This window comes from Bacillus rossius, chromosome 14 (genome assembly GCF_032445375.1).
Source record: "Bacillus rossius redtenbacheri isolate Brsri chromosome 14, Brsri_v3, whole genome shotgun sequence".
Taxonomy (NCBI): domain Eukaryota; kingdom Metazoa; phylum Arthropoda; class Insecta; order Phasmatodea; family Bacillidae; genus Bacillus; species Bacillus rossius.
In genome coordinates this window covers 38,685,378-38,700,208 of record NC_086341.1, presented here as the reverse complement: position 1 = coordinate 38,700,208, position 14,831 = coordinate 38,685,378, and the positions used below count along the sequence as shown (strand labels likewise).

Sequence of the window (14,831 nt, the reverse complement as noted above, 5' to 3'; positions counted from 1 at the left end):
GCTGAGTCTAGCTCCAGTGAGGATTGCGAACTGTGGACTTGACAGATACTTTAGTGATTCGTGAACAAACATTAAGTGTGGTGATTTAATTAGTAATGTAAATATTAGTAGCAAATAAAACAAAAAAAATAATAATTGGCTTATCCTTATGATCCCGTTTTCCCCACTTGTAATCATATTATTTAAACTTCATGCGGGTAAAGAGGGTAAATATTTGGCAGTGAAATTATTTTCCTTAGATTGGGTGCTCTGTTTGTACTGTTATTGTATTAAGAATGATGTATGAAACTGGCTGGATCTGGTTTTTATGATGATTTTAAGTTTTCCCCACTACGTTTAAGGGATTTCGCCCAATTCCATGTTATTTTCATAATCACACTTAACGTGATTTTTTTTTCAGTTGTGTAACTTTCACTATATACTCACACATACACATACAAACAGGACATCACGTACAAACAAGTTGAAAACGTAATACGTCATAAGCTTGCTTCCCAAAACTGGTATACACATGTAAAGATGCAGTTGAACCGATCATTATTTTTTTAAGTAATAAATTATTTATGATGAAACACAAGCATCTGGGTAATGTCTAATTGAATAAAGTTATAGAAAACCAGCAAATCTTGTCGCTGAAGTAAAAATATTTAATGGAAATGATTAAGGATAGCGCTGTTATTTCCCATAAATATTGGTGACGCGGAGGAATAATGTTGGTTTTTAAAATGCATGTCAAAATTATCTAAAAATTTTACTTTGTATGACTCTATAAACCACCGTTTTAACGAGAAACTAAAATAAATTGTAGCACAAAATACTTCGATGCCCGGCAGATGTGCAATACTCGGTTTGGAACAGCTGCCTGGAATCAGGGGCAACGTTTGTTAAGTAGCGTACACGCAAATTAAGGTATTTTGTAGAAAACATTTAACTAATAATCAAACTGAAACAACTTAAGACGTAAATTCCGTTTACGTTATTTCTTGCGACCAATAGTAGCCGAATAATTTTGGCAGCGGTGGAAGCCATGTTTGTTTATGTTTTAAAATACGTGAAAAATTGTTTCAAATACAAGTAAACTAGGTTTCTGTAATACTTTGTAGTGTATATTTATGATACATGTAAATTATATTTTGTTCCTGGATATTGTATTTATTTTTATTTTTCAATTAAATTAATTGTTAGTAACCGCGAGGTTCAATCTCATTAGTAGCCGGTTTTTATATTTCCGTGTCTTTGTAGAACAGATTCAGAAAAATCTGTTTTAATTTATCTAGCCTATCGATACTCATAAAATTGTGAAGATTGAGTGTACCTCAGTTTGTGTGGTATGTTTGTGTGTTTATCGAACTCTGGTAGTAAATAGCTTAGAGTTGATGGCCGTCGTTCACGTGATGCGCTGGCTACCAAGAAATCGAATTTAGCGTTGTCGGCCGTCGTTCACGTGATGCACTGGCTACCAAGAAATCGATCTTAGCGTTGTCGGCCGTCGTTCACGTGATGCGCTGGCTACCAAGAAATCGATCTTAGCGTTGTCGGCCGTCGTTCACGTGATGCGCTGGCTACTAAGAAATCGATCTTCAGTGCAAACGCACCAGTTTTCGTCGTGCCATCTTCATTGCCGTGGGTTCGACTTGATTGTACATGGTCGTACATAACACAACTCTTGCACACGAGCTTCGAGCAATGGGATCTCCAGGATCACATTGGGGCTCCGAATTACTTTGGATTTCGACTCGGTGCTTGTAAAGCTGAGTCATGCTGAATTTTTTGGATCGATGCCATGATCCTCATCACACGAGTGTGATGCGTTTGAACGAAGGAAAAAAAAAGTGAGCTAGTATTTGAGAGTACTACTCGCCAGAGATGTGTAACATTCATAGGCGGGATTTGGGGGTGGCAAGGGGGGGCACTTGCCACCCCAAAAATTTTAGAGAAAAAAAACCTTTTTTGCAGGTGTTGATAGTTACTTTTCTTTAGCGCTGGCGCACGGCGCACCTATATCATGGTAGGTACTGCCATCTATCATAGTATTGTGGATTATGCTTTCACACCATTCGATAGATAGCAGCACTGCAAAGCAGAGGTATTTTCAGGTTTTCACTGTCCAAATTGTGTCAAAATCAGTATATTATTTTGTCTAGTCTATGGAATCAGAAATCAGTGTAGGTATAATAAGTTTGTGAAGTGAGAAGTGAGTAAATCGATGTTTCGAAGTTATCTTACATTACTTGTGTATGTTTGAGCTGGGATGGTAAATAACAGAGATTTATATTTTATGTGAGATTTAAGATTATTCACATTATGTGAGTAATCTTAAATCTATATTGTATTTTTATTTTTATGCAGAATCACTGTGAGTGAATTACACTCGTTCCAAGTTCGTTGTTAGTTACAATGTCACCGATAGATAGCAACATAGCAGTAAAAATAATAAATTTCGTATACATAAAACAAAACTTCTTACAATTATTGTATTACGTCTCACGTAAAATTAATACTCAACGTAGTAAACCAACTGCTGTAAATGATTTTATGAGCTATAATTTTAGTTTAACTTCTAAAACGACTATATAAAAATAAACAATAACTTACTTAATCATGGGAGATGAGTTACGAAGTTACCCACACAGAGAACCTTTCTGTGTATGTACGCACACATAAAGGTTCTCTGTCTGTGGGTAATAATGGGATACGGGAACAGAATAAGTAAAGCTAACAGAAGTGACATTAGACAGATTTTTCATTGTAGTTTTTGTACTAGCTCTCGGGGCGTGCAGAAATTAAATGTAAACACGGCCGCCCACAAGTTCTGTAATATATCTATCCCGAAATAATTCATTTGAAAATTGTATGCGTCGTAATACTTACTTGGTAAATGTTTCCTCAAAAAACTTGAAATAAGTAAAATTTTTAGTATAACATAACATCCACATTCAGTGTAATCCATCTTTGGTGCCATGGCAACAAAGAAATAAACGAGTTCGTTAAAAACCACACCATGTCGCTTCTGTTACTTGTTTATTCTGTGACACGGGTCAAAACAGTGAATGTGAATTGCAAAAAAAAAAAAAAAAAAAAACCATTTGTGGTATGTGTCAACAGTACGTCATAACATTTATATGTAATACACATTAAAATTATTTCGGACCAGCCGGGGGGTGGGGGGGAACAAAGTGCACTATTTATCACTTTCCCTCGTATTTCCCATGTCTCGTTACTACCCCTCCTAACCCTATACAGTCGATGCGGGTGACTTTGTCCTGTGAGGATGACTTTGTGCCATTGAGCATTTTATCAAATAATATTTAATAACCATTAAACAAAAAAAAAAATTGTCCTTCACGATAGTTAAAATTTGCACAGTTGGTGCTGCAATATGACAACATTGCATACTACTCTGCATCATACATGTGTTTTCAAAATGGCTGCTATGCATGATGGTCAATATTTTCATTGTTTTTGTTAGTGTTGTGAAGTGTTGTACAAAAACATAAAAGACTTACGATTTTAAAACTGGCTCCTTTGATATTCTACCACCAGGTATGTATTTAGCCACTTCCAGAATGTTTTATCGAACTGTTTCTTCAAAATATTTTATTTTAAGGTTATGTTTCAGCAAGGGTGGCTTTGTACCACGTGGTACAAAGTCATCCACACAGGTACAAATCCACCCTGGCATTAATATTTTGGTTTAATATTCTTTTTGTGTATGTAGGTTAAATAACAAGTAGGTTATTACATTTAAGTACAGCAGATTTAATCTGTTTTCAGATATATAAATCCACAAAATGCCCAATAAATATGTGCCACACCCTGACTCAAGGGCTTACAGAAGATATTCAGATGAAAAGTTGGAAGCATGCCTTACAGACATTGCAACAGGAAAGATGTCAGAAAGGAAAGCTTCTGCACATTACAACATACCTAGGCAGACTATACGAAACAAGACCAAAGGTTTACACAGTGGCAAAATTGGCGGTCAGAAGGTTTTTTCTGATGATGAAGAAAAAGAGTTTGTCCAACATATTTCGTGTGTAGCAAATTTGGGCTTTCCAATAACTAAGACTGATTTTCGTTTCATTGTCAAGAGTTACTTGGATAAGAAAAAGAAGAATATCAAGTGCTTTAAAAACAACTATCCCGGCCGTGAGTGGTGTAACCTGTTTTTAAAACGACATGACAAGGAATTGCGTGAACGTTTTGCACACAACATCAGCAAGAAACGTGCTAATGTAACAGAGAAAATTGTAATAGACTTTTTTGATCATTTGGAACAGGAACTGGATGGAGTACCACCTGAAAATATTTTCAACTTTGATGAGACTGGCATCAATGATGATCCAAGAAAAAAGAAGGTTATCTTTTCAAGAAAAAGTAAACATCCACAGTTGGTTGTGAACAGCAGTAAAGTTAACTATTCAGTAATGTTTTGTGGTACTGCTAATGGAGAAGTGCTACCACCATATGTAGTGTATAAAGGAACTCAACCTTTGGTAACATGGACTCAAGGTGGCCCACCCGGAACCAGATATGCTGCTTCAAAGAGTGGTTGGTTTGAACAAGCCACCTTTGAAAATTGGTTTGACACTGTTCTCTACCCAGAGTTAAAAAAGAAAGATGGACAGAAAGTTATAATATGTGATAACCTTACATCACACATCAGTTTGTATGTTTTGCGGCAATGTGACAAAGTCAAAACAAAATTTATCTGCCTACCTCCCAATAGCACACATATACTACAACCTTTTGATGTTTCCTTTTTCAGTCCATTAAAAAGCCATTGGAGAAAGCTTCTTCACTCATGGAAACAAACCAAGGAAGGAAAGAAGTACACTACTGTAACAAAGCAAGCATTTCCTGAGTTGTTGCATGAGTTGCTTAAAGCAAATGCTCCAAAAGCATCAGATAATGTACGTGCTGGTTTCAGGAAAACTGGAATTTACCCCACGGATCGTCGGCAGCCCATTGGTAGCCTACCGGAGTTTGGACTAAATGACCTGAATATTTCTGATGGTGTTGGACAAGCTTTTCAAGAATACATTAAACACATCACTGAGAATTTCACATCGCCGAAGTCTACTTCACGGAAACGACTTCCAGTAGAACCTGGGAAAAGTATTAGCAGTGAGGAGGTGGCACAATATCTGGAAGAATCTGCACTGAAGAAGAAGTCCTCCAAAAGTGTGAAAGGAAAGTGTTTAAGAAAGAAATTTGCACCAAGAAAGGCAAGTCATACTCAGGACAGTTCTAGTTCAGACTCTGAAGCAGGTAACTGTGAACTCATATTTGATGATACACCTGATGAATCTGCTGAAGAGTTTGACAGCTTCACAGAACAGCCATGTTCCAGCAGTTCAATCCAAACTTTGAAAAATAAAACACAATCTAAGGGTGATCTCTACAGTGTAAATGAATTTGTTGTTGTAGACTATGAAGGGACATTTTATCCAGGGAGGATCACTGAGATAAACAGGCAAAAGAAAGAACTTAAAGTCTCTTGTATGAAAAGGGCAGGGCAAGGATATTGGAAATGGCCTGAAGATAAAGACGAAATATTTTATGACATTAGTGCAGTGATTGATCGTGTGAACATGTCTTGTGTGCGGCAAGTATCAAAAAGAGGCCTTTTTTCCATCGAAAACTTAATTTTGAGCCAGCATTGGTCTGTGTAGTGTTAAACTAAAAAAAAAAAGTTTTAACACCTATTCAAGACATTTTTAGTTTGCTCTCAATGTTTTAGTATGTAATTTGTTAATATAATTGAAGTCAAATTAAACCAAAACATTAATATTGTGTGTGGAGTTAATATTTAAAGTGGAACAAATTCACCTGCTGTACAACTGTTCTCAATACAACACTATTTATGCGACAATTACCAACACGGTACAAAGTCACCCAACACATGTAGGTGACTTTGTACCACAACATTACTATTTTTTAATTTTCTAAAACTACACAGAAAATTAAGTTCTATATTGCTAAAGAAAGCACATTAAAAATACTTCCATACACGTATTTAATAAATAAGTTTTAAATAAATTAGGTTCTATAAATACATGTAAACATGCCTTAAGTGGTACAAAGTCACCCGCATCGATGGTACTTAATTTTTTTTTGTTTTGTACTTTCATACTGCCATAATAACCAAAAGTTTTTGACAGAATCACAAAACCACTGAATTTATGCTTGTACTATATTTTCACATATAGTATTTTTATGTAATTTTTTTATGTTATGTTAAGTCGGCGTGTTTATATTTCAAGGCTCAACTAAAAGGACAGAGTTCACTACTGTCTTTTTTTGGACCACCCAGTAAGAAGAAGCGAAATGAGAGCTGTCAGCAAGAAGAGGATGAGGCATCTGATTCGTCTTCTCATCAACTACCCGCTCCTTGCTCTCACTTGAGTGACCGTGCTTCTTCATCTAGGGCTGATCTGTTTTCAAACGAGATGTTTCCGCTTTTTGTACTAAAGACGACTCTTGTGTGCCTGACCAATTACTCAGAAACGAACGTGATCCCTGTCATCATCCATCTCTAGCTATGAAATACTTCAAAGAGGGTCCATTTCAGCCGGACAAGTTAAAATTTCCTGTTACGGTTGGTCGGAAATTTAGGGCTGAATGCTACAAAACATATACTTGGCTGGAGTATAGCCCACTGAACGACAAAGTCTACTGTTTCATATGCCGACTATTTCACCAATCAGAAATGGTAACAACAGCTGAAGATGCTTTTACAGTCACCGGATTTTGCAAGTGGAAGAAGGCTACTACAGCTTTCGAGAACCATCAGAAGAGTAACACACATATCAGAAACAAAGTGAAATTTGCTTCATGTCAGCAGGCCGAAAAAGATGGAAGCATTGCCGAAAGGGTGATTGATAAATATTCCAAAGACGTTCAAGAAAACAGACTGTACCTACAAGTAGTGTGCGAAACCTTGATATTTTGTGGAAGGCAGGCAATTGCCTTAAGAGGTCACGATGAGACCACTGCTTCAAAAAATGAAGGGAATTTTTTGGAGTTGATGGAGCTTCGCAGCAAAGTCAGCACATTAATAAAATAATTCTTCACTGATCGACACAAAAACTTCCAGTACACAGATGGAAAATTTCAGAATGAACTGCTAACCATTATGGGAGAGCAAATAAAGACTCAAATCACTGATAAAATAAGACAGGCAAAAATATTTGCCTTGATTGCTGATGAAACACAAGATATTTCCAGACTACAGCAAGTAGCTGTTGTGTTAAGATATGTGAACGACAATCTAGAGGTTCATGAATTGTTTGTATGATTTTACTATACAGAAAAAACTTATGGTGAATCGTTAGCACATCTATTGAAGGATGTTTTAACTTCATTAAATTTGGAAGTACAAAACATACGAGCTCAATGCTACGATGGAGCATCGAATATGCGAGGGCCATAGAAAGGAGTTGCGGCAAGAATCCAGAAAGAAAACCCTTTGCCAATGTACATTTACTGCAATGCACACATTTTAAATTTCTGCATTGTAAGCTGTTGCACAGGGGTAACATCAATAAGGAATACTTTTTCCACTGTACAAACTTTGTACAACTTCATCGAAAAATCAGGCACAATTTTTGAAAAAATTCGCAAAAGCACAAGAGTTTTCAATGGTGGAACAAAAACATTGAAGTCTCTGAGTGACACCAGATGGTCCTGTCGTGTTGAAGCTGTACGTTCATTACTTGACAATTTTGAAACTGCATTGACAGCTTTGAGCGAAATCGCAGCAACTGATCATACCTTTGGTGGCGAGGCCAGTGCCCTACTTAAATGCATGGAAGATTTCAATTTTATGTTTGATCTTTTGTTGTTAAGAAGAGTTCTTTCTCAGTGCAGCATCCTATCTAACTCCCTTCAAAGTGGTAGTGTGAGCTATGAAACAGTAAAAAGTGTGGCGAACAGCACTATTGATGTTTTGCTTTCTTTTAGGACAGATGCCTTTTTCACTCAACTGTTCAATCACTGCACTGAGGTAGCCGAACAGTATGGTTTCCAGCCAGCACAGTTACCAAGAAAAGGCAGAATACCACGAAAAATAGATGGTGGTAGTAAAACTCCCTTTGAAACTGTGGAACAGTTTTAAGAAATTACGATACATTTCCCTCTTCTTGACATTCTTGTCCAAGAAATACGAGACCGGCTGGATGAAAACAATTTAGATGTCCTAAATCACCTGAGTAACATTCTAGGTGAAAATAAAATTAACGCCTCTAGTGTAAATGTTGTTTGCAACTACTACAACCTAGACAAGGAATGCCTCGTGGCAGGACTACAGTGTTTTTATAAAATGGAAATTATTAAGAACAAGTGCATTGAAGAAAGAGTGGTTGCATCTGCATGTGTAGGAAATAATGTGAAACACATTTTTCCATTAATTTTCGAGTTGTTTCGTTTGTATCTTACCATACCTATGAACTCGGCTTCTTGTGAACGATCCTTTTCATGTTTGAGACGGTTAAAAACATATTGCAGGAATTCTTCAGGACAAAAAAAGGCTCTCTTCTTTGGCTCTGTTAGCCATTGAAAGAGACATAAGTAGTATACGAATGTATGTTCTGCGGCTGGCGCCGGCGCGTGGTTGTGGTGGCGGTGTCAGCCATATTGGATTGTGACATCACGGCAGCCATCTTGGATGCAGCATAACGGGACAAAACGTAACGGGACAAAACGTAACGGGACAAAACGTAACGGGACACAGCGTTACGGGACAAGTAGATCACGGCGGCCATTTTGGATCCGCCATCATGGATCCGACATTTTGGATGACGTCATTTTGTTTTCTCGAACATTCCGACATTTTGTTTTCCGCCATATTGGATGATGACGTCACCGTTGCAATTTCCGTTACGGCCGCCATCTTTAAAATCTTTATTTATTATCCGATTTTAGTGAAATTTTTTTTAAAATTATAAAAAAAATTAAATAATAAAATTTTAATATATTTTTTTTAAAAAACAAACATTTACGACACGGAGCTCGGAGTCCTCGGTTCGAACCCGACGGGTGCAAAAAAATTAAAAATGGCGACCGATCCTTCCCTCACAGTGGCTGCTGGCATACTGACCCCCACCACTTATGTCAAAGTATACATATCTTCACCTAGTATGACGTCATGTCCGCCATCTTGAAATTTGGACGCCATCTTGAAAATATTTATTTATTATCCGATTTTAATGAAAAAAATTCCAAAATTCATCAAAAAATTAACGTATTTGAATTCTGTTTGATTATATCGATGTACGTCCTTGGTTCGATTCCCGACGAGAGTAAACGGTCGATCCTTCCTCCATGAAAGCTACCTAGACTGATCTACCACCACCAGTACCAAGGTATATATCGTCAACTGCTATGACATCATGTCCGCCATCTTGTCTTCATCCTCTGGAGACCACCATCTTGTTTTCATCTGCTAGAGTGCCGATACCATGTAGTATAATTATCTGGTCACCATACTTTTGTCCTCAACTGTTGACATTGATCATTGACCTTGAACCTTGACCTTGAAATTTGACCTTGACCTTGAAATTTGACCTTGACCTTGACCTTGAAATTTGACTTTGTCCTTGTCGACCATCATGGATCCGACATTTTATGTTTAGTACATACTACCAGGAGCTACCACCTGCTGGAGTACGCCATCTTGTGTGTGTACTTGTATTATAGAGTACATTTCCATCTGGATAATTTTATTCTAACCCACTACAGTGCAGTAATCATTTGTTATTGCTGTGACACACGCCATCTTGAAATTTGGATGCCATCTTGAAAATCCGTAATTATTTAGCTAGAAATTCGGGAAAAGTTCCAAAATTCATTAAATAATTCACTCATTAAAGTAATGATTGATTAGATCGATTCCCGTCCTTGGTTCGACCCCTGATAGATACCAAACAACTTTAATTTTAAAAAATACCACAAAAGCGACAAGTTTGAGAAAATAAAAACACCGCAAGTTCTTTTAAAAAAAAACTTTTATTACATACATACTACACTACTACAAGTACAAAAAAAACAGACAAAGTACTAAAGTCTTGTGGATTTCTCGATTCAAACAGTCTTCTTATTGTACGGACTAAGCCTTTGACATGACTTTAAATGTCTATCCGATCCGTTCATCACCGCAGCCAGAGTCGGACTGAAGTTCATATCACTTATATAGTCTCATTAGCCGGTACAACACATGAGTCAAACCAATAACCATGTTCATTATACTTCTCGGAGCATTTTTTATAATGACGATGTAAGCTATCGAGACATGAAATTAGTTTATTGCACTTATTGCACTGAAATTGTATTCTTTGAACATTATTAGAACATCCGCTTCTTTCATGTCTGCGAGCATTTGAGGTGATAGTAAATGATGTGCCACAGTATATGCACTGATGCGAAGTACGCTCTTCATTAATTGAAGTATTCAATGCTGATGAAACTTCAGCTGATGGTGGAACAGCACATATCGAAGTCTCCTCCAGTGTTGTCTTCGACGTTGCCAACGGGATCTGCTCCAACATCGTCGTAGCTGTCTTAAAGCTTCCCGTAGACGAAGGTACAACCTCCGAGTTCGACGTTAAAGTCGGTAAAGATGCCATCGAGGTCTCAAGAACAGGCAATTACACGACTTATGCACCAGAAGAAACAAACTAGGTGATCCTTACACCGCCGACGTCAGTAACAAACTGAGCGTCCTGCTGTCTAGGACTCGCTTATATACATGCACCGTATGGAATAATACGCTAGTCAAATTAAGATCCATTTACAATATTACTAGAGTCAAATCTACAAATTAAAAAAGAGGATCATTTGATAAAAAAATATTCGATCTCTCCAATATACGCCAGGCTCCAAGAGCTACAATTCACGTCATCAGATCCATCTTCATTTTGCTCCTATGCTTCAATTGACCATTAGCTGCAAGTGCTCCAACAGCTCCATCAGCTCCAACACGTAATGTACGCAATGTACGCACAATACATGCAATTTACACGCAATAAATGTAATGATCACACAGTACACACAGGAAACGGAACGTACACACAGTACACACAGGAAACGGAACGTACACACAGTACACACAGGAAACGGAACGTATACACACAGTACACACAGGAAACGGAATGTACACACAGTACACACAGGAAACGGAATGTATACACACAGTACACACAGGAAACGGAACGTACACACAGTACACGCAGGAAACGGAACGTACACACAGTACACACAGGAAACGAAACGTACACACAGTACACACAGGAAACGGAACGTATACACACAGTACACACAGGAAACGGAACGTACACACAGTACACACAGGAAACGAAACGTACACACAGTACACACAGGAAACAGAACGTTCACACAGTACACACAGGAAACGAAACGTACACACAGTACACACAGGAAACGAAACGTACACACAGTAAACGTATACACACAGTACACACAGGAAACGGAACGTACACACAGTACACACAGGAAACAGAACGTACACACAGTACACACAGGAATCGAAACGTACACACAATACACACAGGAAACGAAATGTATACACACAGTACACGCAGGAAACGGAATGATCACACATACAGTAGCGGAAACACACAGGCTTAGTTGGAAATCAGAATACAAGAAATAAAAACACTAAATATTTACTTTCAATATTTAATTACTTCTGAACATTACACAAATACAAGTAAAAGAAGCCATTATTGTATGTAGCCAGCTTTCCTCAGTTCTTTGAGTATGAAGGATATTTCTTTGATGCACGAATAGTTTCCTGCACAAAGCGAGCCATGCAGAAGTCTTAGCCGGTCAACCAATATGTTTGGATCTTTCCATGATGTGTAATCAATCTCTTCTACCACCATCTTACTTGCTTGTTTATTATAAATACTGTTAATATCACAATCGTCCCAGTGATCATAATAAGCATTATCAGATTTATTTATTATAACACGACGTTTCCATCGTTTCGGTCTCATGACATCGCCACATTCTTCGATCTTGTCAGCTCTAGGTGCTTCATCACAGGCTATGCCTTTGTCAACAGCCTCAGAGTCACTGTAACAATCACTGTAGAAGACATCCTCTTCACCCAGATTACCGTATGAATTCGCTATCGTTGATGTCGAAGTGTCTTCATCGTCGTCTTCATGCTTCCTTTTTAGAAGTCCATCATTTTTACAAAGAATGGAGGATCTACTGAACATAGGCTTGAATGTATTCTCACTTTTCACGGTGTTGATACTTCCATTAGTTTCAGTCTTCCCGAAGCCATTAGCATCCTTCAATTTATGTTCTTCCTCACGATCGGGTGAGCTAATACCATCACGCTCAGGACAAGGAAAATTATTGTCGTAATGCAGATCACTCTTCTTTAGTCTAGTGGATCCATCGGTGTCCTCTATGCCGTAAGTAGTCTTGACTTTACATGTTCTACCATGTCTTTTTAAGCTGTCAATTCGTGTTAACAACCTGCTACAACGATTACAGCTTAACATGTTGCGTAGTGGGTTTCTAGCACAATCATTCTTCTCATGACGTCTAGCATTTCTTCTCATGACAAAATCCTTGCCACAGTATCTACAGCAGCTTCCTTCCGATTCAGCTGCAGATAACAAACCACGATCCATGGTAGCTTCTGTGACTAATGTTAGATACAAACTGTCAGTTTTCTCCAATTGGAACCATTTCTTAAATAGAGTTTTTGAAATATTTCATCAGCGAGAGTTAAGTTATCTAATGCAAAGCAAATTGATGCAAGTAGTTCTGGCTGTCGTCAACAGATGTCGCCACGTGTTGCTTGCAGGTAAATAATATCTATTTCATTAATGTGGGATGCGGAACGCTCACTATCGATCGCAAAGGGTGGTCGGCTTCGATAGTCTCCAAGGAGAAAAAAGTTCGTCCTTCCTGCTAGTGCTTCTCAGATTTCTCACGGTCCACCATCTTGGATTGCGACGTCACGGCGGCCATCTTGGATGGGTGTGACCTTGACCTTTGACCGAAACCGCAGGAATGATCGCAAGCACACGGATTAACCATCAAAATATTGATAAGAATAATCAGGAGCACACGGAGAAAACCATCATAATATTGGCAAGAATAATCAGGAGCACACGGAGAAAACCGCCACAAGTTTTCTTTGATATCATAAAAATACGAAAAAAAAAATAATAAAAAATAAAAAATAAAAACGAAAAAAAATTCAAACATTCTGCTAGCTTGTAAACTTCTCATTGTTGAGCAAAGATAGAGTTCTAGTACAAGCCAGAATGTTTGAATTTTTTTTCGTTTTTATTTTTAATTTTTTATTATTTTTTTTTTGTATTTTTATGATATCAAAGAAAACTTGTGGCGGTTTTCTCCGTGTGCTCCTGATAATTCTTGCCAATATTATGATGGTTTTCTCCGTGTGCTCCTGATTATTCTTATCAATATTTTGATGGTTAATCCGTGTGCTTGCGATCATTCCTGCGGTTTCGGTCAAAGGTCAAGGTCACACCCATCCAAGATGGCCGCCGTGACGTCGCAATCCAAGATGGTGGACCGTGAGAAATCTGAGAAGCACTAGCAGGAAGGACGAACTTTTTTCTCCTTGGAGACTATCGAAGCCAACCTCCCTTTGCGATCGATAGTGAGCGTTCCGCATCCCACATTAATGAAATAGATATTATTTACCTGCAAGCAACACGTGGCGACATCTGTTGACGACAGCCAGAACTACTTGCATCAATTTGCTTTGCATTAGATAACTTAACTCTCGCTGATGAAATATTTCAAAAACTCTATTTAAGAAATGGTTCCAATTGGAGAAAACTGACAGTTTGTATCTAACATTAGTCACAGAAGCTACCATGGATCGTGGTTTGTTATCTGCAGCTGAATCGGAAGGAAGCTGCTGTAGATACTGTGGCAAGGATTTTGCCATGAGAAGGAATGCTAGACGTCATGAGAAGAATGATTGTGCTAGAAACCCACTACGCAACATGTTAAGCTGTAATCGTTGTAGCAGGTTGTTAACACGAATTGACAGCTTAAAAAGACATGGTAGAACATGTAAAGTCAAGACTACTTACGGCATAGAGGACACCGATGGATCCACTAGACTAAAGAAGAGTGATCTGCATTACGACAATAATTTTCCTTGTCCTGAGCGTGATGGTATTAGCTCACCCGATCGTGAGGAAGAACATAAATTGAAGGATGCTAATGGCTTCGGGAAGACTGAAACTAATGGAAGTATCAACACCGTGAAAAGTGAGAATACATTCAAGCCTATGTTCAGTAGATCCTCCATTCTTTGTAAAAATGATGGACTTCTAAAAAGGAAGCATGAAGACGACGATGAAGACACTTCGACATCAACGATAGCGAATTCATACGGTAATCTGGGTGAAGAGGATGTCTTCTACAGTGATTGTTACAGTGTCTCTGAGGCTGTTGACAAAGGCATAGCCTGTGATGAAGCACCTAGAGCTGACAAGATCGAAGAATGTGGCGATGTCATGAGACCGAAACGATGGAAACGTCGGGTTATAATAAATAAATCTGATAATGCTTATTATGATCACTGGGACGATTGTGATATTAACAGTATTTATAATAAACAAGCAAGTAAGATGGTGGTAGAAGAGATTGATTACACATCATGGAAAGATCCAAACATATTGGTTGACCGGCTAAGACTTCTGCATGGCTCGCTTTGTGCAGGAAACTATTCGTGCATCAAAGAAATATCCTTCATACTCAAAGAACTGAGGAAATCTGGCTACATACAATAATGGCTTCTTTTA

At 38.0% G+C, this 14,831-nt stretch overlaps 1 protein-coding gene across 2 annotated transcripts in view; it reads left to right on the top strand.

Annotated features, from left to right (window-relative positions):
- LOC134538804 (transmembrane protein 164) overlaps positions 1-14,831 on the top strand; it is a 71,230-nt gene that overhangs the window by 14,553 nt on the left and 41,846 nt on the right. The gene's annotated exons all lie outside the window — the stretch shown is intronic.